At 35.2% G+C, this 18,959-nt stretch overlaps 3 protein-coding genes and 1 long non-coding RNA gene across 6 annotated transcripts in view; 2 read left to right on the forward strand and 2 right to left on the reverse strand.

The window, feature by feature from the left end:
• LOC143369770 (uncharacterized) overlaps positions 1–12,269 on the reverse strand; it is a 36,466-nt gene extending 24,197 nt beyond the window's left edge. For 2 of the 3 annotated variants that reach the window (XM_076814131.1, XM_076814126.1), the window contains exon 1: positions 12,114–12,269. The gene's annotated coding sequence lies outside the window, so the exon portion shown is untranslated. The remainder of the gene's footprint in view (positions 1–12,113) is intronic. The other variant, XM_076814127.1, reaches the window with a different exon arrangement.
• Positions 1–18,959, forward strand: part of LOC143369726 (meckelin) — a 292,527-nt gene that overhangs the window by 256,259 nt on the left and 17,309 nt on the right. The window lies entirely within an intron of this gene.
• The window catches only part of LOC143369795 (uncharacterized), a 281,266-nt gene that overhangs the window by 235,801 nt on the left and 26,506 nt on the right, over positions 1–18,959 (reverse strand). The gene's annotated exons all lie outside the window — the stretch shown is intronic.
• The window catches only part of LOC143369822 (uncharacterized), a 106,241-nt gene that overhangs the window by 50,191 nt on the left and 37,091 nt on the right, over positions 1–18,959 (forward strand). The gene's annotated exons all lie outside the window — the stretch shown is intronic.

Genomic DNA, 18,959 nt, shown 5'->3' on the forward strand with positions numbered 1-18,959 from the left:
TGACAGCGTCATCACGCGCATGCGTGGCACGTTCCTCCTCCATTACGGGTAGGATTTTTCTGGTAAGCCCAGTAATACCATTAACCCTTAACTGGTATCCTGGGGTCGCTCGTGACCCCATGCACCCAAAGTTCGATGTACAATTTTCGGTTGTCTAAGTTGGTAAACTGAATTTCTAATTAATTTTATAATAATAGTTTAACTATCTACGCTTCTATTATTTTATACATTACCTAAGAAGAAAATATTCATAGTGGTTGCTGTAGTGTCGACTTTAAAAATTTCTGTGTCCTTTTTTATTTGGGGTCTGCCACGACCCCAGTATACCAGTCACGTTTGCCAAAAACAGTATACCAGTTAAGGGTTAAAATCTCTACTACCACAATCTCATTAAGACATATGTATATGCCTTCTAACCAAGACGCCTCTCGCGGCGGCCAGGGGAACTAAACAGAAATCGGCACCCAAAATCGCTGGGGTAAAAGGTACAGAGTCGGAACACCTGTCTATTACACCGTGATTTTGACGAAACCTTTTTTAAGTACTTTGTTGCGACGTGTATATGACGAGGAAAATAATAAAAATTGGCGGGTGGACTCCAATGACATTGAGAAAAATACTGTCCGCGGGTGTTGCCCCATTATTTTCGACGATACGTAGTTGATGGAATGTTCAATGTAACCCTTCTACATAAAATGAAATCGTTCAAAGTTTATTCGCGAATTGAATACGGAAGAAAAATATCCACTTTCTTTTGGAGAAGTCTGTTTTCACAAATGCTATAGAGTGTTCACAATGTGGGAAACAACTGACAGTGAAGTACGAAACTTTGTTGTTTCGCTGTTTTAGTTCGTCAGACGTCTTATGTGAGTATTGGCCTTGGTGGGGGCTACATGGATTACGATTAGTGGCCTCCATTGGGGGGGGGGGGCATCATTTGAAAGTTCAAAGAAAAAATTTTCGGTTGTTTTAGATAATGATTCATATCTTCAATATCAGTGATGACCAAAAAATTTAATGGGAAAAAATGAAACGAGTGACGTCTGTACAGGGTCAGCGTTTTATTCTGTAAACCGCACTCGCGCGAACTTGTAAAATGGCAACAGCGCCTCGCGGACGCATTTTACTACAACCATGCACCGAGAGCTGCCAGCGACCGCTGGACAGCAGTGATGCCCAAACTCCGAAAATGTTGGGATGGTCTCTTTCAAATTAACGTCGCAAAGAGCTATTCGGAATTTCCCGGCCCAGATAATAGAGTTGCGCGCTCCGCTTTTATCATCGATTTACCACTTGCACCCCAGATTACTGTAATGAGGTTTGAAAATAATGTCGACTGATCTCGTACCCGTCTGAATTTAAAAAATTTCAGCTACGACAGGGTTGACCGCGGTGCTATACCCTTGTACGGAGAGGTTTTTCGCCACCTGCGTATAAAAACCACAAAAATGGTGCATGGTTCCAAAAAATAACATTAACGGAAGCCGGTATAGGCGTGGCGTTAAGTAGCTAAAACATTCAGACACAAAAATTCTAGAAAAAAATTCAAACATCACTACAATAAAAGACATGTCCCATTAGTTATCCCTTACGTCTGATCTAGGTATGCACTGCATTAAGGATAAAATCATAAAAAAGAAAACCAGAACAATAGATTCTGAGGTCTGCAGAACTAACACGTAATTGAATAAAAATTTAATTTCTCAATTTCTGAAAGTAATGACACAGAAACAACTAGCCTATTGTTTATCAACACCACGAATTTTAAAAGCAGCATTAAATACAGTATCAAATAAACAGTTTGCAAAAGCTTTTTACAACAATTATGGTTAAAAAATTGATAGAAAAAAATTAAGTAAGTGTAAAATATGTTAAATTATCCATCATTAAGAGGGAATAATTTTTTCTCATTTTTCGGCGCAAATTGCATTCCATTATCGTTTATATTTCAAAAGTTATACGAAAAAGGCCCCAAATTTTTCAACCCGGGCCGGGAAATTCTGAATAGCTCTTTGCGACGTTAATTTGAAAGAGATCATCCCAAAATTCTCGAAGCTCGGGCATCACTGCTGTCCAGCGGACACTGGCAACTGCCCAAACGCCGGGACGGTGCATGGTTGTAGTGGAATGCGTTCGTGAGGCGCTGTTGCCATGTTACCTGTTCGCGCGAGCGCGGGTTGCAGATAAAACGCTGCCCTGTATTTTAGATGTATTTAATTTTTTTCAAAGTCACTGAGGTCCGACCGCCTGTTTTTATTATTTTTCTCCTTATAACACGTCATAACAAAGTAATTAAAAAAGGTCTCGTCAAAATTCATGAGAACGTCACACATCGACAGGTTTACCAACAAATATTTTAAGAAAAATTAAGTTTCACATCAGTCTCAAATGCATTCGTGCCTCCATTAACTTAAAAATGAACGTATTTAAATCAAGGAATGCTCTGGAGATTTTGCAAACTTTTTATTACAATTATATAGGGTGTTCTAAAAGGTTGGTGCCAAATTGCCACAACGTATTCTGATGGTCAAATTGTTGGAAAAGATTTATATAAACCCATGTATGAAAATGATTTATTAAAAAGTTATAAGAAAGCAAATATTCATTAAGGTAAGCAAATCTGTACGCCGCTTGATTTTCATTTGTGGAGTTGAATAAAACAAATGGTGTACACAAAAGTAGTAGAAACTGAGGATGGGCTTTAGAAACGTATTCAGAGTGCATTTATAACAATCTGTAATACGCCAGGAATATTCGAAGAAGTCCGTCATTCACTATTTCGGTGAACGGAAGCCTCCATTATTGAAACAGGAATTTTTGAACACCTGATATACTTTTGCGGCCGTATTTACCTCATTGTCAGACATAGGTAACCTACAGATCAGAAGTATTTTTACTTAAGTAATTATTTTTACTTAGTAAAATAAAGAAATGTTATTATATCTTTTTAACTCTATATATGTTCAAAAACCATAATATTCTTGTTAATTTAAGATTGGAAATTATAGCTTATAATTTTTCATTGTATGGTATCTTTGGAAGCATGTGAAAGCTTGGTTTCCGAGAACATGTACTACAATAATAATTAGTCAACCCACTTATTCGAAATGGAAAGTCTCAATAAATGCTTTTCTTCTATTTTCATTCTAGCACATTCCTTTGTTTGTGATACAATGTCTTCTAGCAATTCATCAACAAAGAAAAGTTTTTTAAAATATCAATGGACTCCGTGCAATGTGCAGGAACGTTAGGTCCACCAATCTTTTATCCTGTTAAAAATTAATTTTCAATTGTAACTCGTCATTATTGGTTACATCGTGCCAAATAGTAAATTCGTTTATAACAGTGTCTTCATTTTCACTACTATCTTCAATTTCACTGCCTACATCAAAGGAAGCGTCCAGAGAATCCAAATAAAATTTATTATCACTATTACTTAGGCTGGGTGGAAAACGGACAAATTTTTTTTTAAATCTGACTTGATATAGTGAAAAAAGGTGTGAGGTGTGTCAAAAAGTTCGCTGATTTTTTTTATAATTTTAAAACTATATTTAGCCGCGCCCCGGGGGGTCTTTTCAAAATAGTAGTTTTTGTAGATCATAGGACGCAATCGGTTTCCACCAAGTTAGTAAGTAACCAAAAGTTTTTTTGTTTAATTATCTCTAATGTTTCACTGCACCCCACTAGTAAAAAAAGGAATGTGTATTACATAGCCGATATCTATAGTATAGTATAGTAACATTGGGATAATTTAACAAAAAAACTTTTGGTTACTTACTAGCTTGGTAGAAAGCGATTGGGTCCTACGACCTACAAAAACTATTAATTTGAAAAACCGACCCCTTTGACTCACCGGGGCGCGGCTAAATATAATTTTATAATTATAAAAAAAATCAGCAAGCTTTTTGACACACCTCACACTTTTTTCTCCCTATGTCAGATTTAAAAAAATATATATTTTTGCCCGTTTTCGATACAGCCTACCCTCCAAGAGACACGGCCAATCCTATTTTTTAATGACAAAAATATAATTACTTTTTGAGCAGAGCTACAACTTTTTTGGCTATGACGAGAAAAGAATCTAAAATTTTTTTTCGACCCAACCAAATCACTACTTTCTATTAAGCGATATACATTTCCCTCTGACTTCCTTTTTGGTTTCTTTTTGAAGCAAAATATTTTCAGGCGCGGAAGGAGCAGATTATCAACTTTACGCTTAAAACAAAACTTAATGTGTTGGCTCATTATTAGACTGACACAAGATCAGAAGTACCGCGCTGTGTCATAACTGGCAACTGACAGTTATTTGTTTACCAACCAGTAACTTCACACAGCCATGACATCAAGGAGTATAACCTTGTTTAATGAATAACAAATCTTTGTTTCCTTCTAATTCCTTAATAAATCATTTTTGGACATGGATACATATGATCTTGTTGCAAGTACTTGACGACCCGAATAAACTGTATCAATTTTACACCAACCTTTCGAAACATCCTGGTTGTATAAAGCGTATTCGGTTCAAATTTTAACAAAATCGATCAATTAATATCGAAAGTACAATAATTTTAGGTTGCGCATAATAAAATGAAGATTCACAGAAGTGTTCGTACTCTTGTATGATTACTTCATAAAGTATGCTTTAGCAGGTTTTTAATATTTTGTTGGTCCACCTTATGCTTTATTATTTCATTTAAACATACGACATGCTCTCGATCAATTCACACCTCATATTTGGTTCTATGCTAATCCAAACTTCAATAAATTGCAGTCTTTAATGTTTGTTTGTTAGAAACTTTGTACTGTTTTCATGTTTTATCTATTTCTGCCCATCAATTTTCAACAGGATTAACATCTGGGTTTTGTGAAGATGTGGCTAAAGTATGAGCCATTTTATATCCAGCAGTTTTGGATCGTCTTCCTGCTAAAGGTAATAATCATCTCGGAGTCCCAATTTAATAGCACTTGCTTTAATTGCTTTATACATGTATAGCATTTCGTTTGTTATCTATACTATTATGTAAAGACAGAGCCGATTTTTATGTTCGCGCAAAACTCAACACCTATTGAACCGATCTTCCTCAAATTGTAACACGTTATTCCTGCATACTTTAGGATGGACATAGGTTATGTAACATGTCTCAGAAACTCGTTATTAGCATGTAATTTATGTGTAAACATTTCAGGTGTACGGCTGTTTTGCAGACCACGTGACCCGTGTATACGACAGTCTACTTCGCGCGCGCATGCGCATATTCGGCCCGCGTGATACCTCGCCCGCAGCAGTACCGTGTTGTCTCCACTAGGTGGCAAAGCTTTACGCGCGATTTCTCGCTAGAGAAGTGGATTACCGCGGACATATATGTTAGAATGATCGTATGGTTACAAATTGCTGTTGCAGTTTTATGTGTACCACGTGTGGATGTTATTATGCTTCGGGTGCGATCAAATTTGTCAAGATCATCCACACCTGCTCGACGTATACAATACTAGCTTTGCTATTCAGTTTCACCCGAAATTTAGATTCTGATTTGTTTAAAAAAATTGTTTTTTATTTATTTATATTTTTTGTGAAAATAGCCACGTTCATCTGGATTAGGTAAGTATAATGAGCTGGGACAAATTTCGTGACCCCTGAGTTTACCGTTCGAATGTTTTTAGGCGACAAACAAACACACAAACACTTTCTGCTTTATATATTAAGATACACTGGTAAATCCTGGACTTATAAGAGAGAATGTTACCGGAAGGGTTGCATTGAATTATGATCCAGGAATTAACTAGGTATGTTAACCTAGGAGAAGTTCAAATAGGAGCGATGGATAATATTTGCCATCATTGCTCCGGTAGGTGATGCGCAACAACAATTCATCCTAATGTCAGAAAATCGTTATACCAAGAATGTTATCTTCTCCGAAATATTACGAAGAAATCAAGCTTTTTTCCAAATTATTTAATTTCCTTAAAAGATATTAATTCTAATAAATATGACTTAGTCACGCTAATATCTTGGGCGAAGCCGAGATGGGGGAAGCTAGTTCTATCGATATACGCTGTATAACCTCATAAGAATACCAAACCACCGCCATGTTTACTGGTCGGCCGTAAATTTTTTAAATCTAATTCTGTATTTGGTAGTCTCCAAATTTTTACTCTTCTATCGCATTCGAAAATATTAAATTCAGATTCATCCGAGAATATAACTTTTTGCCAAAAGTTAAGGGTTTAGTTTTTTGCAAAATGAAACGTGGTGTGAAATTTTTCTTGTGTTTTTCGTATTCAACACCCAAAAATATATTAACAGCTGAAATATTGTAAAAAGTTTTTTTTATCGCAAACCTGTGTTAAATTATTTCTTAGAACTTCTCGCATGCTTCTGCAGAAACTTTTTTATTAAAAAATATTGTTACACATCGCGGCTAATTTTAGAGATTAATATGCGGATGCTTTTGCATTTTACGTATTAAATTCTCCTGTTTTCGAGCGGTTAACATTTTTTGGTCCTCCAATACGTTGTCCATTTATTAAGGAATCACACATTTTTATTCTTTTAATTATATATGGCACGGCAGATTTACTTCTATTTAATAATTTCACTACACTTTTGTAAATCGTTCACTCATTATGTAATTTAAAAATTATTTTACATCTCTTTAGTGCAGATCCCGAATTCCCGAACCCATTCTATTTAATTTGTCGGTTTAAAGTAACTTTATGACCTTATCCACTCATAATAAGGAGTATAATTTATCACAAAACCAAATCGACAAACAAATCAAAATATAGACTCTATTGAACCTGGTACATACAAATAGGTCGGTGCAGTGATTTAACGCATAAAGTAATGCAAACTTAAAATATAATTATCACTGATTATTCAATTTCGTTAAAATTTTAAACAAACGAACTATGGCTATGTAACCAATTGTGTATAGACATTCATTGAAAAATTTTACATCCATCATTCAATTTTCATCTACAATTCATTTTGAGAACCATATAGGGCTGACTGTATATTTTGGTACCAAAGCGTATAATTTAATCAGTAAATGAATATTTTAAAAGACAATCTATACCATATGAAATTCCACCTAATATGTATAGCGATATATAAAAACTTAATTTTCCATAGTTTAAATCTTATCTTTATGAAAATGGTACGAATTGATTGCCAAGGTTCCGCCAATGAATATGAGTCCAAACACGACATAAATCAAACTAGTTTTAAGATTATCGATAGTTAAATAAGAATCTATAGGGAGACATTTTCAAATAGTAATTTCGATTTTATAAATAAAAAAATAAAGCAAATTGCTGAAATTGCAATTTATGAATTGACTATCATCTTCACTAGACCTTACTCATTCGGGAATAAAATTATTTCTAAAGGAGTATGTGAATTGTGTTCAAAATCGAAAAGAAATCTTTGGGAATTCTTCTAAAACGTATACAAAAATAACAATGAAAAATCTTCTAAAAATGTAGAAGGGGTAGTCTTGTAGGTAATATTTCCCAAGTTTACCAAAACAATTATCCTTCATGTAGGATGTGTTACTAAAAATAAAGTTAAATATACGTATATTGTGCAAAGAATCTTGTCCAAAGAAACAACTCCTACTTTTTTTTTTATTATTAAACATTTCTAAGATCAAATCATCTGCAATGAATATTGGCTATTATAAAACGGACTCTAAAACAGTACTCTTACTGGTCGGCGAAATTTACATGTTACTTAAAATACGAAACGAATGTGGGAAGCCACGTGATACGTAATTGTACTATTATTAGATTTGTCTGCTTTCAGCAAACCATTAACGGCATAACAAAGAAGAGACGACATATAATTATTTTATCATGTCAATTCTTGTTAAAAGTTGTCAGCCGGATAACATTTAATTCATTGTTAGAATTTAAAATTAAAACTGTGGTTACAAATCCAACACAGTGACAGATTAATAATACTCAAATACCCCAAAACGTTATATTCTTATATTTTCTCTTACGCCTGTGGGGTTCTGGTTATTCTTTTATAGTTAAGATAGCAATATGACAATTGCATTAAATTCTTGCTCTCCGTATTCATTGAGTAACAAGTAACAAGTCAAACAATGGATGCATATAGAAAGCTATGAATTAATTTCCTAAAAAAATTATTAATAAGGTGCTAAAACATCTTGTTGCAGATATTATTAATTTGCGAATTACCTAATTCGTAAATGAAAAACTATTGTGAATATTAAAATATATATTTTCGGAATAAATAAAATGAATATGGATTTAGCAAGCCGTTTTAATAAGGGTTGCATTTGTGTATTAAAAATATTCTTAACCAAGATTAATATTTGGCCTCTCTTTTCCGCCACCATCGAAATAATTTCGGAAATGAAAGATCACTTGTAAAAAAATCTCACACAGGCGGCACACTAATTTAAAAATTAATATTTATGATAGTCATTTACAATTATTAGAAATATGAAGCACTCTGCTAAGTTGTATTAATTTCACCTGTACCAACAATTGGCACTGCTTTCTAGAATCTGTTACTTGTATCGACTGAAAGCGTACGGCACTAATTTTATCTGCAAATGTTCGTCTTAGTCGATAAATTCTATAACTATTTCGGTTGACGTAAGACAGTGAAAATAACAGGCTCACAGTTAAAGCAGCATCAACATAAAAGGCAGCGTATATTCTTAACCGATTTTCAGTGAATACGATTTCATAAACATTTTGCTCGAACAATTTACTATATTTATTTAGTTATTTTATTTTTTATACACTTCTATGAGCAAAGTTAATAAAATAAAAGTAATAGCTATGGAATTTAAAAGGCAACTGATTGCAATACCAACTCATTATGTGTAAAGAAATCAAGTGAGGGAAAAGGCTATGTACTAGAAGAAATGGAGCCACCAACTGTGGACCAACAAGGTTACACGGAAGTTTTTCACGCATAACCAATTAATTTATTATTACATGCCATAATCCTTTAAATAGGCATGAATGAAATTAATACAGAGCCCCAAATACCCCCTTCCCCCTCCAACTCATCTGGCTTTCCTCTAGGGTCCCTACTATGAGTAGCCAGTAAACTGGAACGAGCAACTATATGTTGCTTAAAAATAGACCATGTCTAATTTGGTGTCCGTGAACTGAACTGGCACACAGCACACTCGAGTCCCGGACAAACGCCTTCGATTACGAAGAGCAAACATATCCTAGTCTATTATTCTTTTCCCAGAACTACCTATTTTTGGTTTCCCTTCTTTGTGCTCTGCTATTACTCAATTGTTTGAAGTATATAGAATTTCATCCCTGTCTAGTGTAATACGAAGTAGTAATTTAATTACAAGCAATTTAATTCTAATCGACTTTCAAGTATAAGCAACCCTTGCTACCCTCTTCGTAAATTCACACTAAAACATTGTGTGATATAGAGAATATTAAACTATTGCATAAAAGGAAGATAGTTCGAGTCACACTTTCGCGATAAATACGGACGAGTTCAGTACGAAGTAAAGTAAAGTAATCACAAGGATGTTAAATTAAAACTGATAAGAAATTCCAAGATAATTACTTTGGAAATATATATATATATATATATATATATATATATATACAGTTAGAGCAATGTAGATGAAAATATTTAATCTATAAAATTGGTACAGTGTTAATTTTACATTTCCATGCGGCAAAATATATTAGCTTTATAGAATTATTTCATAGAGTTTCATTGAAATATAGTTCAATCTAATATTCCATAATATACTCCAGTGTTTAAATAACGTTACGATGATATTATTTCATGATCTTGTTACGATGTTATTAAGGAAATCTGAATGAAATGTTATAAGAATGTTAAAATTGTGCGAAACTTCGCTTCAAAGACTAAAATGAAATTACACATCTCAGCTCACTGAAAAGTTGACAAAAAATAAAGCACAAATGTATCGTTGTAACTTTCCAATAATAATACGTGTTTTATGTATGCTATACAAAATATATACCTTAGATATTGTAAAATTTGTTACAAAAAATTAACGAATGCTTAATTTGTTATAATGTATTAGGATTTGTAAAGGGACGTATCACACTTAATTTACATATTTCCTCATACGTACACTTTATAAAATTGAAGCTTCAAGGGAAAGCTTAAAATGTATAATGTGTAATCAAATATTTCAAAAGGAACTAATGATTCGAATTTAAAAATGAACTTTTCTGCTTTAAAAATTTTACTAGTACACGTAAAATTAGAGTACAGGTACTTTTATTCCATTATAATGGAAAACGTAGAGTACGAAAATATGCAACATACTGAAAATATTCCACTAATATACTTTCAGAAATAGCATCATTATTATAACATTGTTAGCAACGCTAGAGTATTGTAAATATTCAATCTCATAGGCTATGGACCATTTAATGTGAGGAACAAGACACTTGTTTAAAATGGCATATTCTAAAATTTTAATTATAAAATATATAATATGATATGACGTTAAATTCGTTTATATCGTTTCTGATACACGCGATCTCGTGTAAATCGTACAATACAGCACACACTTTTATAATAATGCATACTCAAATAATATATTGACGATATGAAAACAGTAAACAATGATAGAATAACAAATACTTTCGAACTTCACGATATACCATGAAAAACAATAGCGTTGCTAAAGCAATTATTTATGAGTACCAGAAAATACAAATTTTACTTAAATCGAGCTGTTGTGATATATTTCAATGTTTCCTTTACACGCGATGTTATCAAGCCCTACCAAATCTATTTTGATACAAATGTATTACGAGTAGCTTTGATTATAACAGAGCATACAGCAGTTTGTGAATAAGTATTACTTTATAAGCATTCACACGAATGAGAAATTTATAGTCTCAACTCGTGGTTTAATTAAACTCTTAGTGTATTATAATTAATCCGTTTGAACAATGTTTGCAAAACAAAGAATGTTGGTGTTTAAGGATAAAGAGAGCAGTAGCGAAATAATTATAAAAAATAATAATTATATTATGTAGTTAATGTTGAACAATGAATTGTTAACTGCTATGTATTGTCTTTTTATTATTTGCATCCTCTACCACAGTTATTAAAAAATAAGAAATATTTAATAATGCATGAAATTAAGGTTGAATTTTTACTACGTAAATTACATGTTACAAATGATCATACAGTAATTAGCATATAGTGAATTTAATCGATAGACAATTACTGGAAGTTTAATTTAAAACCAACAGTAAATATGTTCACAGTGTCAAAGTGCGTTCGTTAACTCGTTGCGTAAGACCTACCAAATTTAACTGGCAGACATAGTTTTAAAATGGTGATATCGATTACAAAATTACCTCGGATAAACTACTTCCCACTTTTACAATAAAAACGGCGATTTCGAGTTTATAAAAAATGTCTGATCTTTTATGTTTAATTATTTTTTCAACATTTTCAAAACTTTTAACTTCTTGATATTCGACAAAATGTGCGCTCTAATTTCCCAAAAATATCACCACTTCGGTGGTGAAACAAATTTGCATTGTAATAATAAAATCATACAACGCTGCAAAACACTATGTACTCGTAGATCTTGAAGTAGTAATACAGTTATATTAATCTGCATCTGGTTAATACAAAAGAAACAAGTTATTTTTCAAAAAGGCACAGCTCAAAATTTTCGTCAATCCGGGTGAAAATTGTCCCCGTCAAATAGTGCATTAAAACAACAAAATGAAAAAAGATTGACAGATACAGCGGTGCATACAGATAGAATTAAAGAACTTCAAATAAAAATAGGGATCAATAATCATGTTTTATATTCGCTTCGATTGCGGCGCAAAATATATATTAATTTTTATTTGAGCAACATTTGAAAGCACGTTAAGAAAGTGTAATCTTAAATTTTAATCAGAATATCTGCTACGATATTAGGAACGTACTTTGCCGTGTTATATTTTTTTTAGCAGGGCAGTTATTAAAATTATTACCGTGTTAGTATCCTGTTCAATGGTGGTTAACTTCCGATTAGGTTTAAAAATTTCCAAACACACAGAAATACAAGTAGTACGTAAATAGCGATTAAAAAGTGCAATGTCTATACCTGAACTTACAAGCTACCCTTTCAGATGCTATTTCCTCGGAAGTAGCGGCACGACTCCCACAGACGTTGCAACGCTCGTTATTTCCCACTCCTTTCGAAGTCTACCCCTTCTCCTTTGTGATTCCTCATTCGTAAGATGCAATTCCAATTGATTTACTCATGTACGTTTAGTGTGTTCTATTGTTTTCAGTCTACATTAGATTTAAATTTATCGCAATCCAAATTAAATACATTTCTTGAAAAAAAATAAATAAATTTAACACCATTTATTTCTTGTGTATAATTTATATTTTAAATTGTTTTAGCTATTTCTGATTAATCACACAGTACCAGGCCAGATAGTTCTAATAATTAATCTAAAATAGGTTGAATAACAAAATTTTTATACAACTCGTGCTAATATTATTTTCAATTAAATATGGTATGTTTGCATTGATTTGATATATTTCTGATGAACGAAACAAAGGATGTAACGGACGAAAGAATTAATTCTGTCCACCTGGGTACATTCATGTTATTTTTAACTACGTGAAAAACTGGCTCTCGGAAATGTTACGTGACATTCGGAAGATATAATAGTAGGTGGTGAATCACATAATTTGATCGCACAAATTATTTTTGTTGTTAGAGAACAGTCCAACCTTTTCCTTCGAAACTTTGATTCTGTATTCCTGACATTATGAAAGAGAAATAAAAGGGTCGTCGTGAGAAATACACCACAAATAAAGTGCGAACGTTGATAACCATGCAGTCTATCCCGAATGCTTTGACACCCTTTTTACCATTAATGAGCGATTAATATTAAACACAGTGGAGATCTAATACGTGATATTTCACTAAAACATTAATGTTTTAGAAGACTGTTTATAATACTGATTAATGCTGACTGTGATATGATCAGGAATGAAATTGATCCTTACCTGACTTAAGCTACTTTAAAAAGATTGGAGTACCTTTGCAGAATTAAAATTTTATTTTAGTACTAGCTGAAATGTCTGGCGTTACTCGGGTTAATGCAAGTTTTAAAATAAAAGCGACATTATTAGAGACGGCAAGAAAGTTAATAGCGTTATCGAAGTTAGCGAGAAAGACAATAGTATTTTTTCATAGAATCCAAATATTGGCAAAAGTATCCAAGTGTAGACGAAAGTACCCCAGTATCGGCAAAAATCCCCTAATATCGGCAAACGTACCAAAATATCAAATATGAATATAAGTATAAGAATTTGCGTAAAAAAATTTCAGAAAAAAATGCTTTGAACCAAAAATGCACGGAAAACCCGACCAGATCCGATGAGAAAAATACGTACAGCTCAGATTACAATGGTAGCAACAAGAAAAAGGTTTGACTTGTTTGTTCGGTTGGCATACAGACTTCAAAAAGTCTACTTTCGTTTGTACGGAATAAATCGTTCGCGAGTTATAATTAAAAAAGCACAACATTACATAACAGTGCGTAAAAGTGAGCCTGGTCCACGAAAGCTATACAGTGACCTCCGGTCGGATGTGTAGAACATGTATGTGCCGAACGAAATCCGAGCGGCGATGTAAATTTGCATTACAAACAAACATACAGACAGAAAATTAATTTTATACGTAACTAGCGTCCCCCATCTCGGCTTCGCCCAAGATATTAGCGTGACTAATTCATGTTTATTAGAATTAATATCTTTTAAAGAAATTAAGTATTTTGAAAAAAAGCTTGATGTCTTCGTAATATTTCGGAGAAGATAACATTATTGATATAATGATTTTCTAACATTAGGATGAATTGTTTTTGCGCATCATCTGCCGGAGCAATGATGGCAAATATTATCCGTCGCTCCTATTTGACCTTCTCCTAGGTTAACATACCTAGTTAATTCCGGGATCATAATTCAATGCAAACCTTCCGGTAACATTCACTCTTATAAGTCCAGGATTTAGCAGTGTATCTTAATATATACAGCAGAAGGTGTTTGTGTGTTTGTCTGTCGCCTAAAAACATTCGAACGGTAAACTCAGGGGTCACGAAATTTCTCTCAGCTCATTATACCTACCTAATCCAGATGAACGTGGCTATTTTCACAAAAAAAGATAAATAAATAAAAACAACTTTTTTTATAAAATCAGAATATAAATTTCGGATGAAGCTGAGTAGCAAAGCTAAGGTGAATGTCCCAATTTCTGCTCATGTCCCCATTTTTGCTCATTTCGTATTTTTCTTATTATTATATGCGTTACGTTTGTACTATAATTGCAACAAAATAATTCTAAATTATTTAAACATTTTCGCGAGTGTTGCACGAGCTTGGAGCAATACATACATCGCTATTTCACATGAGCAGAAATACGGACATTTAGAGCATTATATATTTAATTACAAATTATTAATAATTAAACATGTTGAAATATCTTTCTAAAATAGTTTTTGAATTGATTGATTTATTATTAAAAAAATAATCGATTACTCTGCAAATTTTGATCACAAACAAATCTTTTACACCTTCTTTATGACGAGTTACCTCTTAATGAGCAGAAATTGGGACATTCACCTTCGTATTGCATACGTCGAGCAGGAGTGGATGAACTTGATACATTTGATCGCACCCGGGGCAAAGTACCATCCACACGGTGTACACAGAAATCTGAAACTGCAATATCTAAGCATACGATCATTCTAACATATATGTCCGCGGTAACCCACTTCTCTAGTGAGAAAGCGCACGAAAAGCTTTGCCATCTGGTGGTGACATCACGGTACTGCTGCGGGCGAGGTATCGCGCGGCCGAATATGCGCATGCGCATACGAAGTAGACTGTCGTATACATGGGTCACGTGGTCTGCAAAACAGCCGTACACCTGAAATGTTTACACATAAATTACATGTTAATAACGCGTTTCTGAGACATGTTACATAGCCTATGTCCACCCTAGAGTATGCAGGAATAACGTGTTACAATTTGAGGAATATCGGTTGAATAGGTCTTGAGTTTTGCGCGAACATAAAAATCGGCTCTCTCTGTATATAATAGTATAGGTAGATAGAGATTTATGAATTTATGAGTGGAGTACTCAATGTATCTGTAGCATTTCGCCCCAAGTTGCACAAGTGTATGATCGCCATGGTTTTCAATTTTGGAACGCATGTTATTAATTTGAAGAAACTAATTTATATAAGCCTCTTACGTCACATGTTTTTCGAGATATTAATTATTTAAAACTATGTAGGGTAGACCGGGGCGAATCCGATCAGAATAAGAATTTAGTGCATATTTCTTACATCGCGATAGGAATGAGTATTCCGATCGTTCGTAATACATCGTCCCTCTCCGCCGCACCTACCACAATAGCGCATCAATTGTTTTAAGTCATTGTTTACAGCTGGCATACGGATTCAGTGAGATGGACGCATGCGAACGTTACAATTTTGGTCCGAATCTAACCTACGTAATCTGCAATTTCGTATTTAAAATAAAAAGTAAGCTTGAGAATTCAAATGTGTTTATTGTTATTAAGGTCGTGTTCAGATGTATTGACCGGTGAGTTCGGTTTCGCAAGCCGCGCGCGAGGAAAAATCAGCCACCACCACCTGACGATCGTGGATTGGCAGTTGAAGTTGCTGGGCCCCCGAAGGGTACGGTGGGGTAACGGGAACAGTGCTCGATTCCGCCTGAACGAAGCCTGAATGTGGCTGTTGTTTATTCTTAGCGTAATAGTTGTGTGCGTTACGAAACTATGCGCAAACCAATACCAGATGAAGCTATCGAAAAAGAATCAATGTTCTGACCAATAAAGCTCCTGAATTTTTTCGGAGCTAACGCACACCTATTCTGTTGTATATATTTCTACGCTAAGAACTCGGTTCGGCCTACACGTCAGGAGCTTGGCGCTATCCCCACCACTTCTGACTCGCTCTTGTTCTGCGAAGGCGAGAACGAGATGGAACGAGAGCAAGAAAGAAACGAGGAAGTGGTGGGGATGCTTCGCTGCGTGGTTCGTACCTCACGGGCACCGAATCCCCACCGCGCGACGAGAGGCCTAGCCCGAGAGAGACTGAGAACGTTGAGAAAAGGAGCACCGACCAGGCAAGCGGTATGGTGTGAGAATACCCCTCACGAAACTCACCAACCAATATATCTGAACACGACCTTAGTTCGCACGGTGTCCAAGTTTAGTGTTTGATGTATTTTAGACTATTATATCATAATATGTAATCTACAACCTTTGAAATCCTTATATATGGGGCTAATCGGATCAAGTCATATGGGGCGAATCGGATCATTCTTTTTTTTTCATTTGAGTATGTTCATGATCATAAATATGATAATTGTTTATATACAAATGGTACATACGTACATAAAAAAGATCAATCAGGGATCATGGTGCCCCCCCCCAAAAAAAATAAAAAAAACTGTGATAAAAATTAAATCTAAAGAAATGACGAAAAAAAATTAATTAATTAATGGTCTTAAGAAGATAGCATTGTATTTACTGTGGTGAAAAATTAATTCATCCACTTTCAGAAGATTGTCTGAGAAGAGTGGTGCCACGAGAATTGTGCTGATAGAGGCGGCAAAAAACGGCAATATCCTTCCGATCTGTGTTCTGAGTAGTGTCACTTGACTTCACTGTCATTATATTAGATTTGTTTAAGTTGATTCTAAACATTTGGTTATGAAAATTTCAGTTTCTTCAGAGATTTATGGATTATTTTGGGACGAATCGGGTATTTCTCACTTTTCGGTTTTTTGTTTATGAAAGATTTTTATGTATAATTTCAATTTTTATATATTAATGCCCAAGCCCAACTTGTACTGGTCACAAATATATATTAAGAAATTAGTTGTTTTATGTCTGACTAGTATTTTTTTACCACCAAACACAAAGTGATCCGATTCGCCCCGGTCTACCCTATGCATGTATTCAGACTTCAGACTTGGTAGCCGCAAGTCGTGGCGACATTGTAATGTAATTGGGTAAAGCCGTGTCCCATTTTTGAAATGCATATTTCTCTATATGTGGGATCTATAGATGGTGTTGTACCAAGGCGCCTGGGGTCGAGATTCTGGCTGAGAATCTCGAGGTACTCCGGGTCGTCCTTCACGGTCGTCGACTAATGGGCTCCGAAGGTTCAGGTGATAATGCCGGGACGGGAATGTTCGGTTGGAAACCGAAGGTAAGGGGTCGTTGCGGGTTAAAAAGTTGAAACTCACCGTAGGATTAAACAAGTTTACTCTGTCCCGATCTGGGTGACAAACAGAGCGCGTAGTATCACGTATGTGGTTTGGTATCAAAGTCTTGTCGCTCGTAGCTTGTACATAGTCCATAGCTAATGGGGGAAGAAGCGGGGACCAGCGGCGTCTCCGTCTTTGGCCCGTTCTTCGGCATTTTGTTAAATGCTGACGGTGCTTGCGAGTTGCTGCCCGCGCTTTGGGCGCTTGTGCGTGGCGATCGGAATGCGCGGTAGTTGCAACGCCCGGTCGTTGGTTGGGTTACAACAATGGGATCCTGTGGTGTGTTACAGCTAAAGGTTGAATTTGAGGGAGTTGTTCAAAATAGTGGGAATAACTTATGAATAGCATAACTACATAAAGCCGGGTCCAGAACTGAATGCGTATACGCTGAGCAGGCTGAGCGCGCACGAATGACGCATGCGGAGGGGTCGAAAGTGCCATTGTGTCTTTCTTCGCCAACTTCTGTGCTTAGCTCAGCCCACTCCGCAGTCGTAAAGATGGTGTGATTAGCTAAATAAACAACAGCTCAACCCTCCGAGTCATCCTGTTTACCAATACAGAGTAATTCTCCAGCGACGCCTGTCAAAGAGGTGCCACCTGGTACCCCATGGCGAGGATAAACCCCCGCAGTGCTTCACCGAATTTTATGGATTTCGACCCTCGAAACGGTTGGAATACCATTAAAAAGTCAGAAATGTCCAAGAATTCCGCATTTCTCATCAGATCTTTGCGAAAACGACGTCAATTGATTCCTTATGGTTCGCCGATGAAACTAACACCATGAACGACGAAATTCGGACCATAATGAAGGAAATTTCATGAAAAATTGATTTATATCATTTCAAGCTGAATTCGTTAAAAATAGTCTCGTGTGATTTTTTAACAGTCGGTCAGGCTGTATGAATTAAGAACAACGCAGGGTGTAGTGAAGAAAGGAAAGACAAATTATTTCATGATTAAAAAAAAGACGCAAGTCCATACCTTCAATAATTTAGGTCATTAAAATTAATTTCTGTAGCCGGGTTTCGTAAAAATCGCCGAAAGCAGGTAACTTTGAAGATTTGTATTTTTTAAACAATTTCGAATCTGCAAAAATGAGGACTTAACCCTCCCTAATTTCATATGGACTACCATATATTTCGATATCATGAAAATCAGAGACATCGAGGATTTTAGAAAAGTATCACATCTGTTTCTATCTTCTATATTGAACGCAATGGAGCCCAAACTCCCTTTAATGTGCGGAAGAAAACCGACAACGGTCGGCTCAGCCATGTGCCTTCGCCGGCATTCGCGAGTCGGAGCGCATGCGCCGAGTCACCACGAATGACACGTCCACACTAGCATATGCGTTCACTCTCACCCTTTCTGACGTAGAAGCATGCGGTCCTGGCTACCGTTTCACCCGTCCACATCAGAATATTCGTGCACGCTCAGCCTGCTCAGCGTATACTCATTCAGGCCTGGACCCGGCTTAATATGTCGATTCTATTAGGCGAAGTGTGAATGAGAGAATAATGAGAAGGATGAAAACTGACAGACGAATCACGGACAGCAGGGTGGAGAGGTTTTTTCTTCAAGAACAAGATATTTTGGACTATTAGTACATAAATGACGATAGGTATGAAGG

Source organism: Andrena cerasifolii, chromosome 6, assembly GCF_050908995.1.
Source record: "Andrena cerasifolii isolate SP2316 chromosome 6, iyAndCera1_principal, whole genome shotgun sequence".
NCBI classification, from domain to species: domain Eukaryota; kingdom Metazoa; phylum Arthropoda; class Insecta; order Hymenoptera; family Andrenidae; genus Andrena; species Andrena cerasifolii.